Raw genomic sequence first — 16,034 nt, 5'->3', positions numbered from 1 at the left:
GCACTGGCGTTGCCCATGGGGCTTCATGTAAGGCGACTGCACGTCGCTCGGCCAGCAGCGGCCTACTGCAGACCGACACTTAAGAGACACCAAATAGAAATCGACATCGAGAGACAGGCCCTGTCATATGGCACTCGCGACGTATACGCTGAAATTGAATGTAAAGAATACGTCTTTTGTAGTGGGCGTCGCTCTACTGCAGTGTCACACATGACGAATAAATAGGAAAACAGTAGAACGTCTGTGTAGGGCCATGTTTTTACCTACAGTGTCACTTGGCTGAATGTGTATAAGGCTCTGTGGCATCACTCAACACAGCCAAGTTGTCACACTAGCTGTGTATCTCTAACAAAGTTGACGTATGTCCTCACCTGGGTGACGGTTAAAACGATTTCGCCCCCGGGTGGGCTCGAACCACCAACCTTTCGGTTAACAGCCGAACGCGCTAGCCGATTGCGCCACGGAGGCCTTGACTTGTGCTGTGCATATCAACGCAGTTCGTATACCTTCTGCAGGAATCTCGCAGAATGGTAGCATCTGCTTACGCCTCTTCACATGGATAAAATGCATGCACACTGTAGCGACGCTCGTAAACGAATGACATCGCCAAGCATGACATTATACTACAAAATGCATACAAACCACTGTTCTCCCTATGCAATCAGAAAACCTCTGAGGCCAGTAGGATACTTGTTATAGGTTGTAGAACATCCCTTCCATTCAGTGTACTGCCATGTGTTAGATGCTGCTCGCGATAGCTCCGCTCCTTGCGGGAAGGTTAAAAAAATGAATGCCTTCTGTGAGGTTCGAACTCACGACCCCTGGTTTACGAGACCAGTGCTCTACCACTGAGCTAAGAAGGCGGCAGCTGCGCGTTTGTGAGCTATCCCCGAATTGTCACTTCATCATACTGAATCTTGCAGCCCTCGGCCAGATAACGGATTTGGCACACAGCTGCTGCTGCACGTCGCTCGGCCAGCAGCGGCCTACTGCAGACCGACACTTAAGAGACACCAAATAGAAATCGACATCGAGAGACAGGCCCTGTCATATGGCACTCGCGACGTATACGCTGAAATTGAATGTAAAGAATACGTCTTTTGTAGTGGGCGTCGCTCTACTGCAGTGTCACACATGACGAATAAATAGGAAAACAGTAGAACGTCTGTGTAGGGCCATGTTTTTACCTACAGTGTCACTTGGCTGAATGTGTATAAGGCTCTGTGGCATCACTCAACACAGCCAAGTTGTCACACTAGCTGTGTATCTCTAACAAAGTTGACGTATGTCCTCACCTGGGTGACGGTTAAAACGATTTCGCCCCCGGGTGGGCTCGAACCACCAACCTTTCGGTTAACAGCCGAACGCGCTAGCCGATTGCGCCACGGAGGCCTTGACTTGTGCTGTGCATATCAACGCAGTTCGTATACCTTCTGCAGGAATCTCGCAGAATGGTAGCATCTGCTTACGCCTCTTCACATGGATAAAATGCATGCACACTGTAGCGACGCTCGTAAACGAATGACATCGCCAAGCATGACATTATACTACAAAATGCATACAAACCACTGTTCTCCCTATGCAATCAGAAAACCTCTGAGGCCAGTAGGATACTTGTTATAGGTTGTAGAACATCCCTTCCATTCAGTGTACTGCCATGTGTTAGATGCTGCTCGCGATAGCTCCGCTCCTTGCGGGAAGGTTAAAAAAATGAATGCCTTCTGTGAGGTTCGAACTCACGACCCCTGGTTTACGAGACCAGTGCTCTACCACTGAGCTAAGAAGGCGGCAGCTGCGCGTTTGTGAGCTATCCCCGAATTGTCACTTCATCATACTGAATCTTGCAGCCCTCGGCCAGATAACGGATTTGGCACACAGCTGCTGCTGCTGCTGGGGGTGTCCACATTGCCGTTTTCCAAATCTCTTGACTGTTTCGCCCTTACGATCGACGACGAGCGTCGTGCCACCAAACGTTTGCGGTCTGCACAATCTTGACCTAGTGCACAGTTTGTTGGATTGCGTGGCTCGACTGCGAAATGCGCCTTTCGGCTCCTCTCTCTGGCTGCAGTATGCTGTTGTCCACAGTGGCACTGGCGTTGCCCATGGGGCTTCATGTAAGGCGACTGCACGTCGCTCGGCCAGCAGCGGCCTACTGCAGACCGACACTTAAGAGACACCAAATAGAAATCGACATCGAGAGACAGGCCCTGTCATATGGCACTCGCGACGTATACGCTGAAATTGAATGTAAAGAATACGTCTTTTGTAGTGGGCGTCGCTCTACTGCAGTGTCACACATGACGAATAAATAGGAAAACAGTAGAACGTCTGTGTAGGGCCATGTTTTTACCTACAGTGTCACTTGGCTGAATGTGTATAAGGCTCTGTGGCATCACTCAACACAGCCAAGTTGTCACACTAGCTGTGTATCTCTAACAAAGTTGACGTATGTCCTCACCTGGGTGACGGTTAAAACGATTTCGCCCCCGGGTGGGCTCGAACCACCAACCTTTCGGTTAACAGCCGAACGCGCTAGCCGATTGCGCCACGGAGGCCTTGACTTGTGCTGTGCATATCAACGCAGTTCGTATACCTTCTGCAGGAATCTCGCAGAATGGTAGCATCTGCTTACGCCTCTTCACATGGATAAAATGCATGCACACTGTAGCGATGCTCGTAAACGAATGACATCGCCAAGCATGACATTATACTACAAAATGCATACAAACCACTGTTCTCCCTATGCAATCAGAAAACCTCTGAGGCCAGTAGGATACTTGTTATAGGTTGTAGAACATCCCTTCCATTCAGTGTACTGCCATGTGTTAGATGCTGCTCGCGATAGCTCCGCTCCTTGCGGGAAGGTTAAAAAAATGAATGCCTTCTGTGAGGTTCGAACTCACGACCCCTGGTTTACGAGACCAGTGCTCTACCACTGAGCTAAGAAGGCGGCAGCTGCGCGTTTGTGAGCTATCCCCGAATTGTCACTTCATCATACTGAATCTTGCAGCCCTCGACCAGATAACGGATTTGGCACACAGCTGCTGCTGCTGCTGGGGGTGTCCACATTGCCGTTTTCCAAATCTCTTGACTGTTTCGCCCTTACGATCGACGACGAGCGTCGTGCCACCAAACGTTTGCGGTCTGCACAATCTTGACCTAGTGCACAGTTTGTTGGATTGCGTGGCTCGACTGCGAAATGCGCCTTTCGGCTCCTCTCTCTGGCTGCAGTATGCTGTTGTCCACAGTGGCACTGGCGTTGCCCATGGGGCTTCATGTAAGGCGACTGCACGTCGCTCGGCCAGCAGCGGCCTACTGCAGACCGACACTTAAGAGACACCAAATAGAAATCGACATCGAGAGACAGGCCCTGTCATATGGCACTCGCGACGTATACGCTGAAATTGAATGTAAAGAATACGTCTTTTGTAGTGGGCGTCGCTCTACTGCAGTGTCACACATGACGAATAAATAGGAAAACAGTAGAACGTCTGTGTAGGGCCATGTTTTTACCTACAGTGTCACTTGGCTGAATGTGTATAAGGCTCTGTGGCATCACTCAACACAGCCAAGTTGTCACACTAGCTGTGTATCTCTAACAAAGTTGACGTATGTCCTCACCTGGGTGACGGTTAAAACGATTTCGCCCCCGGGTGGGCTCGAACCACCAACCTTTCGGTTAACAGCCGAACGCGCTAGCCGATTGCGCCACGGAGGCCTTGACTTGTGCTGTGCATATCAACGCAGTTCGTATACCTTCTGCAGGAATCTCGCAGAATGGTAGCATCTGCTTACGCCTCTTCACATGGATAAAATGCATGCACACTGTAGCGATGCTCGTAAACGAATGACATCGCCAAGCATGACATTATACTACAAAATGCATACAAACCACTGTTCTCCCTATGCAATCAGAAAACCTCTGAGGCCAGTAGGATACTTGTTATAGGTTGTAGAACATCCCTTCCATTCAGTGTACTGCCATGTGTTAGATGCTGCTCGCGATAGCTCCGCTCCTTGCGGGAAGGTTAAAAAAATGAATGCCTTCTGTGAGGTTCGAACTCACGACCCCTGGTTTACGAGACCAGTGCTCTACCACTGAGCTAAGAAGGCGGCAGCTGCGCGTTTGTGAGCTATCCCCGAATTGTCACTTCATCATACTGAATCTTGCAGCCCTCGACCAGATAACGGATTTGGCACACAGCTGCTGCTGCTGCTGGGGGTGTCCACATTGCCGTTTTCCAAATCTCTTGACTGTTTCGCCCTTACGATCGACGACGAGCGTCGTGCCACCAAACGTTTGCGGTCTGCACAATCTTGACCTAGTGCACAGTTTGTTGGATTGCGTGGCTCGACTGCGAAATGCGCCTTTCGGCTCCTCTCTCTGGCTGCAGTATGCTGTTGTCCACAGTGGCACTGGCGTTGCCCATGGGGCTTCATGTAAGGCGACTGCACGTCGCTCGGCCAGCAGCGGCCTACTGCAGACCGACACTTAAGAGACACCAAATAGAAATCGACATCGAGAGACAGGCCCTGTCATATGGCACTCGCGACGTATACGCTGAAATTGAATGTAAAGAATACGTCTTTTGTAGTGGGCGTCGCTCTACTGCAGTGTCACACATGACGAATAAATAGGAAAACAGTAGAACGTCTGTGTAGGGCCATGTTTTTACCTACAGTGTCACTTGGCTGAATGTGTATAAGGCTCTGTGGCATCACTCAACACAGCCAAGTTGTCACACTAGCTGTGTATCTCTAACAAAGTTGACGTATGTCCTCACCTGGGTGACGGTTAAAACGATTTCGCCCCCGGGTGGGCTCGAACCACCAACCTTTCGGTTAACAGCCGAACGCGCTAGCCGATTGCGCCACGGAGGCCTTGACTTGTGCTGTGCATATCAACGCAGTTCGTATACCTTCTGCAGGAATCTCGCAGAATGGTAGCATCTGCTTACGCCTCTTCACATGGATAAAATGCATGCACACTGTAGCGACGCTCGTAAACGAATGACATCGCCAAGCATGACATTATACTACATAATGCATACAAACCACTGTTCTCCCTATGCAATCAGAAAACCTCTGAGGCCAGTAGGATACTTGTTATAGGTTGTAGAACATCCCTTCCATTCAGTGTACTGCCATGTGTTAGATGCTGCTCGCGATAGCTCCGCTCCTTGCGGGAAGGTTAAAAAAATGAATGCCTTCTGTGAGGTTCGAACTCACGACCCCTGGTTTACGAGACCAGTGCTCTACCACTGAGCTAAGAAGGCGGCAGCTGCGCGTTTGTGAGCTATCCCCGAATTGTCACTTCATCATACTGAATCTTGCAGCCCTCGACCAGATAACGGATTTGGCACACAGCTGCTGCTGCTGCTGGGGGTGTCCACATTGCCGTTTTCCAAATCTCTTGACTGTTTCGCCCTTACGATCGACGACGAGCGTCGTGCCACCAAACGTTTGCGGTCTGCACAATCTTGACCTAGTGCACAGTTTGTTGGATTGCGTGGCTCGACTGCGAAATGCGCCTTTCGGCTCCTCTCTCTGGCTGCAGTATGCTGTTGTCCACAGTGGCACTGGCGTTGCCCATGGGGCTTCATGTAAGGCGACTGCACGTCGCTCGGCCAGCAGCGGCCTACTGCAGACCGACACTTAAGAGACACCAAATAGAAATCGACATCGAGAGACAGGCCCTGTCATATGGCACTCGCGACGTATACGCTGAAATTGAATGTAAAGAATACGTCTTTTGTAGTGGGCGTCGCTCTACTGCAGTGTCACACATGACGAATAAATAGGAAAACAGTAGAACGTCTGTGTAGGGCCATGTTTTTACCTACAGTGTCACTTGGCTGAATGTGTATAAGGCTCTGTGGCATCACTCAACACAGCCAAGTTGTCACACTAGCTGTGTATCTCTAACAAAGTTGACGTATGTCCTCACCTGGGTGACGGTTAAAACGATTTCGCCCCCGGGTGGGCTCGAACCACCAACCTTTCGGTTAACAGCCGAACGCGCTAGCCGATTGCGCCACGGAGGCCTTGACTTGTGCTGTGCATATCAACGCAGTTCGTATACCTTCTGCAGGAATCTCGCAGAATGGTAGCATCTGCTTACGCCTCTTCACATGGATAAAATGCATGCACACTGTAGCGACGCTCGTAAACGAATGACGTCGCCAAGCATGACATTATACTACATAATGCATACAAACCACTGTTCTCCCTATGCAATCAGAAAACCTCTGAGGCCAGTAGGATACTTGTTATAGGTTGTAGAACATCCCTTCCATTCAGTGTACTGCCATGTGTTAGATGCTGCTCGCGATAGCTCCGCTCCTTGCGGGAAGGTTAAAAAAATGAATGCCTTCTGTGAGGTTCGAACTCACGACCCCTGGTTTACGAGACCAGTGCTCTACCACTGAGCTAAGAAGGCGGCAGCTGCGCGTTTGTGAGCTATCCCCGAATTGTCACTTCATCATACTGAATCTTGCAGCCCTCGACCAGATAACGGATTTGGCACACAGCTGCTGCTGCTGCTGGGGGTGTCCACATTGCCGTTTTCCAAATCTCTTGACTGTTTCGCCCTTACGATCGACGACGAGCGTCGTGCCACCAAACGTTTGCGGTCTGCACAATCTTGACCTAGTGCACAGTTTGTTGGATTGCGTGGCTCGACTGCGAAATGCGCCTTTCGGCTCCTCTCTCTGGCTGCAGTATGCTGTTGTCCACAGTGGCACTGGCGTTGCCCATGGGGCTTCATGTAAGGCGACTGCACGTCGCTCGGCCAGCAGCGGCCTACTGCAGACCGACACTTAAGAGACACCAAATAGAAATCGACATCGAGAGACAGGCCCTGTCATATGGCACTCGCGACGTATACGCTGAAATTGAATGTAAAGAATACGTCTTTTGTAGTGGGCGTCGCTCTACTGCAGTGTCACACATGACGAATAAATAGGAAAACAGTAGAACGTCTGTGTAGGGCCATGTTTTTACCTACAGTGTCACTTGGCTGAATGTGTATAAGGCTCTGTGGCATCACTCAACACAGCCAAGTTGTCACACTAGCTGTGTATCTCTAACAAAGTTGACGTATGTCCTCACCTGGGTGACGGTTAAAACGATTTCGCCCCCGGGTGGGCTCGAACCACCAACCTTTCGGTTAACAGCCGAACGCGCTAGCCGATTGCGCCACGGAGGCCTTGACTTGTGCTGTGCATATCAACGCAGTTCGTATACCTTCTGCAGGAATCTCGCAGAATGGTAGCATCTGCTTACGCCTCTTCACATGGATAAAATGCATGCACACTGTAGCGACGCTCGTAAACGAATGACATCGCCAAGCATGACATTATACTACAAAATGCATACAAACCACTGTTCTCCCTATGCAATCAGAAAACCTCTGAGGCCAGTAGGATACTTGTTATAGGTTGTAGAACATCCCTTCCATTCAGTGTACTGCCATGTGTTAGATGCTGCTCGCGATAGCTCCGCTCCTTGCGGGAAGGTTAAAAAAATGAATGCCTTCTGTGAGGTTCGAACTCACGACCCCTGGTTTACGAGACCAGTGCTCTACCACTGAGCTAAGAAGGCGGCAGCTGCGCGTTTGTGAGCTATCCCCGAATTGTCACTTCATCATACTGAATCTTGCAGCCCTCGGCCAGATAACGGATTTGGCACACAGCTGCTGCTGCTGCTGGGGGTGTCCACATTGCCGTTTTCCAAATCTCTTGACTGTTTCGCCCTTACGATCGACGACGAGCGTCGTGCCACCAAACGTTTGCGGTCTGCACAATCTTGACCTAGTGCACAGTTTGTTGGATTGCGTGGCTCGACTGCGAAATGCGCCTTTCGGCTCCTCTCTCTGGCTGCAGTATGCTGTTGTCCACAGTGGCACTGGCGTTGCCCATGGGGCTTCATGTAAGGCGACTGCACGTCGCTCGGCCAGCAGCGGCCTACTGCAGACCGACACTTAAGAGACACCAAATAGAAATCGACATCGAGAGACAGGCCCTGTCATATGGCACTCGCGACGTATACGCTGAAATTGAATGTAAAGAATACGTCTTTTGTAGTGGGCGTCGCTCTACTGCAGTGTCACACATGACGAATAAATAGGAAAACAGTAGAACGTCTGTGTAGGGCCATGTTTTTACCTACAGTGTCACTTGGCTGAATGTGTATAAGGCTCTGTGGCATCACTCAACACAGCCAAGTTGTCACACTAGCTGTGTATCTCTAACAAAGTTGACGTATGTCCTCACCTGGGTGACGGTTAAAACGATTTCGCCCCCGGGTGGGCTCGAACCACCAACCTTTCGGTTAACAGCCGAACGCGCTAGCCGATTGCGCCACGGAGGCCTTGACTTGTGCTGTGCATATCAACGCAGTTCGTATACCTTCTGCAGGAATCTCGCAGAATGGTAGCATCTGCTTACGCCTCTTCACATGGATAAAATGCATGCACACTGTAGCGACGCTCGTAAACGAATGACATCGCCAAGCATGACATTATACTACAAAATGCATACAAACCACTGTTCTCCCTATGCAATCAGAAAACCTCTGAGGCCAGTAGGATACTTGTTATAGGTTGTAGAACATCCCTTCCATTCAGTGTACTGCCATGTGTTAGATGCTGCTCGCGATAGCTCCGCTCCTTGCGGGAAGGTTAAAAAAATGAATGCCTTCTGTGAGGTTCGAACTCACGACCCCTGGTTTACGAGACCAGTGCTCTACCACTGAGCTAAGAAGGCGGCAGCTGCGCGTTTGTGAGCTATCCCCGAATTGTCACTTCATCATACTGAATCTTGCAGCCCTCGACCAGATAACGGATTTGGCACACAGCTGCTGCTGCTGCTGGGGGTGTCCACATTGCCGTTTTCCAAATCTCTTGACTGTTTCGCCCTTACGATCGACGACGAGCGTCGTGCCACCAAACGTTTGCGGTCTGCACAATCTTGACCTAGTGCACAGTTTGTTGGATTGCGTGGCTCGACTGCGAAATGCGCCTTTCGGCTCCTCTCTCTGGCTGCAGTATGCTGTTGTCCACAGTGGCACTGGCGTTGCCCATGGGGCTTCATGTAAGGCGACTGCACGTCGCTCGGCCAGCAGCGGCCTACTGCAGACCGACACTTAAGAGACACCAAATAGAAATCGACATCGAGAGACAGGCCCTGTCATATGGCACTCGCGACGTATACGCTGAAATTGAATGTAAAGAATACGTCTTTTGTAGTGGGCGTCGCTCTACTGCAGTGTCACACATGACGAATAAATAGGAAAGCAGTAGAACGTCTGTGTAGGGCCATGTTTTTACCTACAGTGTCACTTGGCTGAATGTGTATAAGGCTCTGTGGCATCACTCAACACAGCCAAGTTGTCACACTAGCTGTGTATCTCTAACAAAGTTGACGTATGTCCTCACCTGGGTGACGGTTAAAACGATTTCGCCCCCGGGTGGGCTCGAACCACCAACCTTTCGGTTAACAGCCGAACGCGCTAGCCGATTGCGCCACGGAGGCCTTGACTTGTGCTGTGCATATCAACGCAGTTCGTATACCTTCTGCAGGAATCTCGCAGAATGGTAGCATCTGCTTACGCCTCTTCACATGGATAAAATGCATGCACACTGTAGCGACGCTCGTAAACGAATGACATCGCCAAGCATGACATTATACTACAAAATGCATACAAACCACTGTTCTCCCTATGCAATCAGAAAACCTCTGAGGCCAGTAGGATACTTGTTATAGGTTGTAGAACATCCCTTCCATTCAGTGTACTGCCATGTGTTAGATGCTGCTCGCGATAGCTCCGCTCCTTGCGGGAAGGTTAAAAAAATGAATGCCTTCTGTGAGGTTCGAACTCACGACCCCTGGTTTACGAGACCAGTGCTCTACCACTGAGCTAAGAAGGCGGCAGCTGCGCGTTTGTGAGCTATCCCCGAATTGTCACTTCATCATACTGAATCTTGCAGCCCTCGGCCAGATAACGGATTTGGCACACAGCTGCTGCTGCTGCTGGGGGTGTCCACATTGCCGTTTTCCAAATCTCTTGACTGTTTCGCCCTTACGATCGACGACGAGCGTCGTGCCACCAAACGTTTGCGGTCTGCACAATCTTGACCTAGTGCACAGTTTGTTGGATTGCGTGGCTCGACTGCGAAATGCGCCTTTCGGCTCCTCTCTCTGGCTGCAGTATGCTGTTGTCCACAGTGGCACTGGCGTTGCCCATGGGGCTTCATGTAAGGCGACTGCACGTCGCTCGGCCAGCAGCGGCCTACTGCAGACCGACACTTAAGAGACACCAAATAGAAATCGACATCGAGAGACAGGCCCTGTCATATGGCACTCGCGACGTATACGCTGAAATTGAATGTAAAGAATACGTCTTTTGTAGTGGGCGTCGCTCTACTGCAGTGTCACACATGACGAATAAATAGGAAAACAGTAGAACGTCTGTGTAGGGCCATGTTTTTACCTACAGTGTCACTTGGCTGAATGTGTATAAGGCTCTGTGGCATCACTCAACACAGCCAAGTTGTCACACTAGCTGTGTATCTCTAACAAAGTTGACGTATGTCCTCACCTGGGTGACGGTTAAAACGATTTCGCCCCCGGGTGGGCTCGAACCACCAACCTTTCGGTTAACAGCCGAACGCGCTAGCCGATTGCGCCACGGAGGCCTTGACTTGTGCTGTGCATATCAACGCAGTTCGTATACCTTCTGCAGGAATCTCGCAGAATGGTAGCATCTGCTTACGCCTCTTCACATGGATAAAATGCATGCACACTGTAGCGATGCTCGTAAACGAATGACATCGCCAAGCATGACATTATACTACAAAATGCATACAAACCACTGTTCTCCCTATGCAATCAGAAAACCTCTGAGGCCAGTAGGATACTTGTTATAGGTTGTAGAACATCCCTTCCATTCAGTGTACTGCCATGTGTTAGATGCTGCTCGCGATAGCTCCGCTCCTTGCGGGAAGGTTAAAAAAATGAATGCCTTCTGTGAGGTTCGAACTCACGACCCCTGGTTTACGAGACCAGTGCTCTACCACTGAGCTAAGAAGGCGGCAGCTGCGCGTTTGTGAGCTATCCCCGAATTGTCACTTCATCATACTGAATCTTGCAGCCCTCGACCAGATAACGGATTTGGCACACAGCTGCTGCTGCTGCTGGGGGTGTCCACATTGCCGTTTTCCAAATCTCTTGACTGTTTCGCCCTTACGATCGACGACGAGCGTCGTGCCACCAAACGTTTGCGGTCTGCACAATCTTGACCTAGTGCACAGTTTGTTGGATTGCGTGGCTCGACTGCGAAATGCGCCTTTCGGCTCCTCTCTCTGGCTGCAGTATGCTGTTGTCCACAGTGGCACTGGCGTTGCCCATGGGGCTTCATGTAAGGCGACTGCACGTCGCTCGGCCAGCAGCGGCCTACTGCAGACCGACACTTAAGAGACACCAAATAGAAATCGACATCGAGAGACAGGCCCTGTCATATGGCACTCGCGACGTATACGCTGATATTGAATGTAAAGAATACGTCTTTTGTAGTGGGCGTCGCTCTACTGCAGTGTCACACATGACGAATAAATAGGAAAACAGTAGAACGTCTGTGTAGGGCCATGTTTTTACCTACAGTGTCACTTGGCTGAATGTGTATAAGGCTCTGTGGCATCACTCAACACAGCCAAGTTGTCACACTAGCTGTGTATCTCTAACAAAGTTGACGTATGTCCTCACCTGGGTGACGGTTAAAACGATTTCGCCCCCGGGTGGGCTCGAACCACCAACCTTTCGGTTAACAGCCGAACGCGCTAGCCGATTGCGCCACGGAGGCCTTGACTTGTGCTGTGCATATCAACGCAGTTCGTATACCTTCTGCAGGAATCTCGCAGAATGGTAGCATCTGCTTACGCCTCTTCACATGGATAAAATGCATGCACACTGTAGCGACGCTCGTAAACGAATGACATCGCCAAGCATGACATTATACTACAAAATGCATACAAACCACTGTTCTCCCTATGCAATCAGAAAACCTCTGAGGCCAGTAGGATACTTGTTATAGGTTGTAGAACATCCCTTCCATTCAGTGTACTGCCATGTGTTAGATGCTGCTCGCGATAGCTCCGCTCCTTGCGGGAAGGTTAAAAAAATGAATGCCTTCTGTGAGGTTCGAACTCACGACCCCTGGTTTACGAGACCAGTGCTCTACCACTGAGCTAAGAAGGCGGCAGCTGCGCGTTTGTGAGCTATCCCCGAATTGTCACTTCATCATACTGAATCTTGCAGCCCTCGACCAGATAACGGATTTGGCACACAGCTGCTGCTGCTGCTGGGGGTGTCCACATTGCCGTTTTCCAAATCTCTTGACTGTTTCGCCCTTACGATCGACGACGAGCGTCGTGCCACCAAACGTTTGCGGTCTGCACAATCTTGACCTAGTGCACAGTTTGTTGGATTGCGTGGCTCGACTGCGAAATGCGCCTTTCGGCTCCTCTCTCTGGCTGCAGTATGCTGTTGTCCACAGTGGCACTGGCGTTGCCCATGGGGCTTCATGTAAGGCGACTGCACGTCGCTCGGCCAGCAGCGGCCTACTGCAGACCGACACTTAAGAGACACCAAATAGAAATCGACATCGAGAGACAGGCCCTGTCATATGGCACTCGCGACGTATACGCTGAAATTGAATGTAAAGAATACGTCTTTTGTAGTGGGCGTCGCTCTACTGCAGTGTCACACATGACGAATAAATAGGAAAACAGTAGAACGTCTGTGTAGGGCCATGTTTTTACCTACAGTGTCACTTGGCTGAATGTGTATAAGGCTCTGTGGCATCACTCAACACAGCCAAGTTGTCACACTAGCTGTGTATCTCTAACAAAGTTGACGTATGTCCTCACCTGGGTGACGGTTAAAACGATTTCGCCCCCGGGTGGGCTCGAACCACCAACCTTTCGGTTAACAGCCGAACGCGCTAGCCGATTGCGCCACGGAGGCCTTGACTTGTGCTGTGCATATCAACGCAGTTCGTATACCTTCTGCAGGAATCTCGCAGAATGGTAGCATCTGCTTACGCCTCTTCACATGGATAAAATGCATGCACACTGTAGCGACGCTCGTAAACGAATGACATCGCCAAGCATGACATTATACTACAAAATGCATACAAACCACTGTTCTCCCTATGCAATCAGAAAACCTCTGAGGCCAGTAGGATACTTGTTATAGGTTGTAGAACATCCCTTCCATTCAGTGTACTGCCATGTGTTAGATGCTGCTCGCGATAGCTCCGCTCCTTGCGGGAAGGTTAAAAAAATGAATGCCTTCTGTGAGGTTCGAACTCACGACCCCTGGTTTACGAGACCAGTGCTCTACCACTGAGCTAAGAAGGCGGCAGCTGCGCGTTTGTGAGCTATCCCCGAATTGTCACTTCATCATACTGAATCTTGCAGCCCTCGGCCAGATAACGGATTTGGCACACAGCTGCTGCTGCTGCTGGGGGTGTCCACATTGCCGTTTTCCAAATCTCTTGACTGTTTCGCCCTTACGATCGACGACGAGCGTCGTGCCACCAAACGTTTGCGGTCTGCACAATCTTGACCTAGTGCACAGTTTGTTGGATTGCGTGGCTCGACTGCGAAATGCGCCTTTCGGCTCCTCTCTCTGGCTGCAGTATGCTGTTGTCCACAGTGGCACTTTCGTTGCCCATGGGGCTTCATGTAAGGCGACTGCACGTCGCTCGGCCAGCAGCGGCCTACTGCAGACCGACACTTAAGAGCAACCAAATAGAAATCGACATCGAGAGACAGGCCCTGTCATATGGCACTCGCGACGTATACGCTGAAATTGAATGTAAAGAATACGTCTTTTGTAGTGGGCGTCGCTCTACTGCAGTGTCACACATGACGAATAAATAGGAAAACAGTAGAACGTCTGTGTAGGGCCATGTTTTTACCTACAGTGTCACTTGGCTGAATGTGTATAAGGCTCTGTGGCATCACTCAACACAGCCAAGTTGTCACACTAGCTGTGTATCTCTAACAAAGTTGACGTATGTCCTCACCTGGGTGACGGTTAAAACGATTTCGCCCCCGGGTGGGCTCGAACCACCAACCTTTCGGTTAACAGCCGAACGCGCTAGCCGATTGCGCCACGGAGGCCTTGACTTGTGCTGTGCATATCAACGCAGTTCGTATACCTTCTGCAGGAATCTCGCAGAATGGTAGCATCTGCTTACGCCTCTTCACATGGATAAAATGCATGCACACTGTAGCGACGCTCGTAAACGAATGACATCGCCAAGCATGACATTATACTACAAAATGCATACAAACCACTGTTCTCCCTATGCAATCAGAAAACCTCTGAGGCCAGTAGGATACTTGTTATAGGTTGTAGAACATCCCTTCCATTCAGTGTACTGCCATGTGTTAGATGCTGCTCGCGATAGCTCCGCTCCTTGCGGGAAGGTTAAAAAAATGAATGCCTTCTGTGAGGTTCGAACTCACGACCCCTGGTTTACGAGACCAGTGCTGTACCACTGAGCTAAGAAAGCGGCAGCTGCGCGTTTGTGAGCTATCCCCGAATTGTCACTTCATCATACTGAATCTTGCAGCCCTCGACCAGATAACGGATTTGGCACACAGCTGCTGCTGGGGGTGTCCACATTGCAGTTTTCCAAATCTCTTGACTGTTTCGCCCTTACGATCGACGACGAGCGTCGTGCCACCAAACGTTTGCGGTCTGCACAATCTTGACCTAGTGCACAGTTTGTTGGATTGCGTGGCTCGACTGCGAAATGCGCCTTTCGGCTCCTCTCTCTGGCTGCAGTATGCTGTTGTCCACAGTGGCACTGGCGTTGCCCATGGGGCTTCATGTAAGGCGACTGCACGTCGCTCGGCCAGCAGCGGCCTACTGCAGACCGACACTTAAGAGACACCAAATAGAAATCGACATCGAGAGACAGGCCCTGTCATATGGCACTCGCGACGTATACGCTGAAATTGAATGTAAAGAATACGTCTTTTGTAGTGGGCGTCGCTCTACTGCAGTGTCACACATGACGAATAAATAGGAAAACAGTAGAACGTCTGTGTAGGGCCATGTTTTTACCTACAGTGTCACTTGGCTGAATGTGTATAAGGCTCTGTGGCATCACTCAACACAGCCAAGTTGTCACACTAGCTGTGTATCTCTAACAAAGTTGACGTATGTCCTCACCTGGGTGACGGTTAAAACGATTTCGCCCCCGGGTGGGCTCGAACCACCAACCTTTCGGTTAACAGCCGAACGCGCTAGCCGATTGCGCCACGGAGGCCTTGACTTGTGCTGTGCATATCAACGCAGTTCGTATACCTTCTGCAGGAATCTCGCAGAATGGTAGCATCTGCTTACGCCTCTTCACATGGATAAAATGCATGCACACTGTAGCGACGCTCGTAAACGAATGACATCGCCAAGCATGACATTATACTACAAAATGCATACAAACCACTGTTCTCCCTATGCAATCAGAAAACCTCTGAGGCCAGTAGGATACTTGTTATAGGTTGTAGAACATCCCTTCCATTCAGTGTACTGCCATGTGTTAGATGCTGCTCGCGATAGCTCCGCTCCTTGCGGGAAGGTTAAAAAAATGAATGCCTTCTGTGAGGTTCGAACTCACGACCCCTGGTTTACGAGACCAGTGCTCTACCACTGAGCTAAGAAGGCGGCAGCTGCGCGTTTGTGAGCTATCCCCGAATTGTCACTTCATCATACTGAATCTTGCAGCCCTCGGCCAGATAACGGATTTGGCACACAGCTGCTGCTGCTGCTGGGGGTGTCCACATTGCCGTTTTCCAAATCTCTTGACTGTTTCGCCCTTACGATCGACGACGAGCGTCGTGCCACCAAACGTTTGCGGTCTGCACAATCTTGACCTAGTGCACAGTTTGTTGGATTGCGTGGCTCGACTGCGAAATGCGCCTTTCGGCTCCTCTCTCTGGCTGCAGTATGCTGTTGTCCACA

At 50.4% G+C, this 16,034-nt stretch overlaps 28 non-coding genes across 28 annotated transcripts; all 28 read right to left on the bottom strand.

Moving 5' to 3' along the window:
- Window positions 1-394: 394 nt before the first annotated feature.
- On the bottom strand, window positions 395-468 carry Trnan-guu (transfer RNA asparagine (anticodon GUU)). The gene has a single exon. It is a non-coding gene; the product is annotated as a tRNA-Asn (tRNA).
- A 323-nt stretch (window positions 469-791) lies between these two features.
- Trnat-cgu (transfer RNA threonine (anticodon CGU)) lies at window positions 792-863 on the bottom strand. Its single transcript has one exon. It is a non-coding gene; the product is annotated as a tRNA-Thr (tRNA).
- Window positions 864-1,318: 455 nt separating this feature from the next.
- On the bottom strand, window positions 1,319-1,392 carry Trnan-guu (transfer RNA asparagine (anticodon GUU)). The gene has a single exon. It is a non-coding gene; the product is annotated as a tRNA-Asn (tRNA).
- A 323-nt stretch (window positions 1,393-1,715) lies between these two features.
- Window positions 1,716-1,787, bottom strand: Trnat-cgu (transfer RNA threonine (anticodon CGU)). Its single transcript has one exon. It is a non-coding gene; the product is annotated as a tRNA-Thr (tRNA).
- Window positions 1,788-2,481: 694 nt separating this feature from the next.
- Window positions 2,482-2,555, bottom strand: Trnan-guu (transfer RNA asparagine (anticodon GUU)). Its single transcript has one exon. It is a non-coding gene; the product is annotated as a tRNA-Asn (tRNA).
- A 323-nt stretch (window positions 2,556-2,878) lies between these two features.
- Window positions 2,879-2,950, bottom strand: Trnat-cgu (transfer RNA threonine (anticodon CGU)). Its single transcript has one exon. It is a non-coding gene; the product is annotated as a tRNA-Thr (tRNA).
- Window positions 2,951-3,644: 694 nt separating this feature from the next.
- On the bottom strand, window positions 3,645-3,718 carry Trnan-guu (transfer RNA asparagine (anticodon GUU)). The gene has a single exon. It is a non-coding gene; the product is annotated as a tRNA-Asn (tRNA).
- A 323-nt stretch (window positions 3,719-4,041) lies between these two features.
- Window positions 4,042-4,113, bottom strand: Trnat-cgu (transfer RNA threonine (anticodon CGU)). The gene has a single exon. It is a non-coding gene; the product is annotated as a tRNA-Thr (tRNA).
- Window positions 4,114-4,807: 694 nt separating this feature from the next.
- Trnan-guu (transfer RNA asparagine (anticodon GUU)) lies at window positions 4,808-4,881 on the bottom strand. Its single transcript has one exon. It is a non-coding gene; the product is annotated as a tRNA-Asn (tRNA).
- Window positions 4,882-5,204: 323 nt separating this feature from the next.
- Window positions 5,205-5,276, bottom strand: Trnat-cgu (transfer RNA threonine (anticodon CGU)). The gene has a single exon. It is a non-coding gene; the product is annotated as a tRNA-Thr (tRNA).
- Window positions 5,277-5,970: 694 nt separating this feature from the next.
- Trnan-guu (transfer RNA asparagine (anticodon GUU)) lies at window positions 5,971-6,044 on the bottom strand. Its single transcript has one exon. It is a non-coding gene; the product is annotated as a tRNA-Asn (tRNA).
- Window positions 6,045-6,367: 323 nt separating this feature from the next.
- On the bottom strand, window positions 6,368-6,439 carry Trnat-cgu (transfer RNA threonine (anticodon CGU)). Its single transcript has one exon. It is a non-coding gene; the product is annotated as a tRNA-Thr (tRNA).
- Window positions 6,440-7,133: 694 nt separating this feature from the next.
- Trnan-guu (transfer RNA asparagine (anticodon GUU)) lies at window positions 7,134-7,207 on the bottom strand. Its single transcript has one exon. It is a non-coding gene; the product is annotated as a tRNA-Asn (tRNA).
- A 323-nt stretch (window positions 7,208-7,530) lies between these two features.
- Window positions 7,531-7,602, bottom strand: Trnat-cgu (transfer RNA threonine (anticodon CGU)). The gene has a single exon. It is a non-coding gene; the product is annotated as a tRNA-Thr (tRNA).
- A 694-nt stretch (window positions 7,603-8,296) lies between these two features.
- Trnan-guu (transfer RNA asparagine (anticodon GUU)) lies at window positions 8,297-8,370 on the bottom strand. Its single transcript has one exon. It is a non-coding gene; the product is annotated as a tRNA-Asn (tRNA).
- Window positions 8,371-8,693: 323 nt separating this feature from the next.
- Window positions 8,694-8,765, bottom strand: Trnat-cgu (transfer RNA threonine (anticodon CGU)). The gene has a single exon. It is a non-coding gene; the product is annotated as a tRNA-Thr (tRNA).
- A 694-nt stretch (window positions 8,766-9,459) lies between these two features.
- On the bottom strand, window positions 9,460-9,533 carry Trnan-guu (transfer RNA asparagine (anticodon GUU)). The gene has a single exon. It is a non-coding gene; the product is annotated as a tRNA-Asn (tRNA).
- Window positions 9,534-9,856: 323 nt separating this feature from the next.
- Trnat-cgu (transfer RNA threonine (anticodon CGU)) lies at window positions 9,857-9,928 on the bottom strand. Its single transcript has one exon. It is a non-coding gene; the product is annotated as a tRNA-Thr (tRNA).
- Window positions 9,929-10,622: 694 nt separating this feature from the next.
- Trnan-guu (transfer RNA asparagine (anticodon GUU)) lies at window positions 10,623-10,696 on the bottom strand. Its single transcript has one exon. It is a non-coding gene; the product is annotated as a tRNA-Asn (tRNA).
- A 323-nt stretch (window positions 10,697-11,019) lies between these two features.
- Trnat-cgu (transfer RNA threonine (anticodon CGU)) lies at window positions 11,020-11,091 on the bottom strand. The gene has a single exon. It is a non-coding gene; the product is annotated as a tRNA-Thr (tRNA).
- Window positions 11,092-11,785: 694 nt separating this feature from the next.
- Trnan-guu (transfer RNA asparagine (anticodon GUU)) lies at window positions 11,786-11,859 on the bottom strand. The gene has a single exon. It is a non-coding gene; the product is annotated as a tRNA-Asn (tRNA).
- Window positions 11,860-12,182: 323 nt separating this feature from the next.
- On the bottom strand, window positions 12,183-12,254 carry Trnat-cgu (transfer RNA threonine (anticodon CGU)). Its single transcript has one exon. It is a non-coding gene; the product is annotated as a tRNA-Thr (tRNA).
- A 694-nt stretch (window positions 12,255-12,948) lies between these two features.
- Trnan-guu (transfer RNA asparagine (anticodon GUU)) lies at window positions 12,949-13,022 on the bottom strand. Its single transcript has one exon. It is a non-coding gene; the product is annotated as a tRNA-Asn (tRNA).
- Window positions 13,023-13,345: 323 nt separating this feature from the next.
- Window positions 13,346-13,417, bottom strand: Trnat-cgu (transfer RNA threonine (anticodon CGU)). Its single transcript has one exon. It is a non-coding gene; the product is annotated as a tRNA-Thr (tRNA).
- A 694-nt stretch (window positions 13,418-14,111) lies between these two features.
- On the bottom strand, window positions 14,112-14,185 carry Trnan-guu (transfer RNA asparagine (anticodon GUU)). The gene has a single exon. It is a non-coding gene; the product is annotated as a tRNA-Asn (tRNA).
- Window positions 14,186-14,508: 323 nt separating this feature from the next.
- On the bottom strand, window positions 14,509-14,580 carry Trnat-cgu (transfer RNA threonine (anticodon CGU)). The gene has a single exon. It is a non-coding gene; the product is annotated as a tRNA-Thr (tRNA).
- A 688-nt stretch (window positions 14,581-15,268) lies between these two features.
- Window positions 15,269-15,342, bottom strand: Trnan-guu (transfer RNA asparagine (anticodon GUU)). The gene has a single exon. It is a non-coding gene; the product is annotated as a tRNA-Asn (tRNA).
- Window positions 15,343-15,665: 323 nt separating this feature from the next.
- Trnat-cgu (transfer RNA threonine (anticodon CGU)) lies at window positions 15,666-15,737 on the bottom strand. Its single transcript has one exon. It is a non-coding gene; the product is annotated as a tRNA-Thr (tRNA).
- Window positions 15,738-16,034: the final 297 nt, after the last annotated feature.

The sequence above is a fragment of the Schistocerca cancellata genome, chromosome 6 (genome assembly GCF_023864275.1).
Source record: "Schistocerca cancellata isolate TAMUIC-IGC-003103 chromosome 6, iqSchCanc2.1, whole genome shotgun sequence".
In the NCBI taxonomy this organism is placed as follows: Eukaryota; Metazoa; Arthropoda; class Insecta; order Orthoptera; family Acrididae; genus Schistocerca; species Schistocerca cancellata.
This window is presented reverse-complemented; position numbering and strand designations above follow the sequence as displayed.